This window comes from Olea europaea, chromosome 11, assembly GCF_002742605.1.
Source record: "Olea europaea var. sylvestris chromosome 11, O_europaea_v1, whole genome shotgun sequence".
NCBI lineage: Eukaryota > Viridiplantae > Streptophyta > Magnoliopsida > Lamiales > Oleaceae > Olea > Olea europaea.
The window spans coordinates 31629052-31630804 of record NC_036247.1 but is presented as its reverse complement, the minus strand read 5'-3'; positions in this window follow the sequence as shown (position 1 = coordinate 31630804).

Genomic DNA, 1753 nt, shown 5'->3' with positions numbered 1-1753 from the left:
ATGTCAAGAATGTAAAATTAAAAATTAAAAAGTCATATCACATTGTTGATTGTTCTCATAGCACAAACATATTTAGCCTAACATGGTGGGAAGAAGAAAACAAACTGAATAATAAAGAAAATGCATCACCAATTTAAATTTTGAATTAACTCCTTGCGTCTTGATGTCAATTTTCATGTTCTTGCCTCGTTCTGCCCTCTAAAAACTCTTATAAATGTGTTATAATGTGTGTTCCCTGCGTCTGGTCCCAAAACTTTAAAATATTTTCCAAGATTTGTTTTCATAAAAATTTCAGTCAAATAGGAAAATCAGAATTTTTTTGCCGACTACCTAGGCTAAATTTTTTGCTTCGATAATTGTTCCCTAATGTTGGGTGGTTACCCACTCTAAACAACAGGGCAGTTGCTCAATTACAAACACTTTCGAATGTTGCATTTTAATCCTCGAGTTCAATTCTTGATTCTTTTAAATCTTTTCTCCTGCAATTTCAATCCTTCGACTTTTAATTGCATCGAATTGAACTCATAGCATCTTTAATCTTTATTTTGTGGTCTGAATCAACTATTGAAATGTTGCAATCTAACCTCATACTTTGAATTTCCCCACTTTTCTTTTCCACTTGCATTAGAAATAAGTTTATCACTGAAATAAAAGAAAATTAGCCCAAGTTAAAAATCAACATTTTCATGATATAAAAGCTTAGTAATATGATCTAAATACAGCAGTATCGTCGGTTGGACATGTGATGGTATTGAGAGTAAAATCAAGCTTGTTTTTTGTATTCAGGGCTTGGGTATGGAGACACCAAGAAGGATAATTGTCATCGTTGAGGTGGTCATCAAAGAGGAATTGGTTTAGTTGATCCCAAGAGTACAAGAAGTATAAAAATAAGGCATCTGTGAGAGATATGGTAGCAGCTAGGACATGGTGATTTTCAGCCATGGACATGGACAATTTGTGCTGAATTACCTTTAGATAATTGATTTTCTATTGTAAGGTTTGCTTGGAAAACTATGGTTTTGAATTCAAACCTTCTATGTAACACTTTCAAACAATAATGTAAAGTTAGTGATGGTGTTATTAGGTACAAGATTTGTTGCCTTTTTATTGTTTATTTCTTAAAAAGATGTATAGAATGAGGTGTGACATTTTTGTTTAGCAGAATGGATTGATTTTTAGGTAATAAGTCTTTATTTAGAGGAGAAAATATCTTGTCCAAATCATCCTAGTTAGTAACCATTACCCAAATCTCCGCTTCATTACCTGAACCGGTCAAACAAACAGGAATTCGAGATTTTTATTGGGCTTTGAAGGTTTAGGCCAAAATCATATTTCGGAGGGTAACATTCCTTATGAGGCGTGTCCAGTTTGCTTCTTTAGCTCTCTTCATACAATCTACAAAGAACTACGTACATGTCGTTACTCCAATCGGAACTCTACACTCTAAACAGGGACTGTGGAAACTGATGATGGTACAATCAGTAAAGATTTTTGCAAGAGCTAGTTAAGAATACAAATACCAAGAATATGTTTCAAAGAGACGTCCTTAAAGAAGTCTTTATTGTTAAAACTAAGAGAATNTGCTCTAATTATACAATTATACAAATAATAGAGATTGACTAAATCATGGAGATTGGTCTAGGGAGATATGCTAACATCCTCCTCTCAAACTCAAGGTGGTATTGAAGATGCCAACTGGAGTTTGCAAAACAAAGAACGATGGCGACTAGGTGGATGAGACTTTGTGAAGATA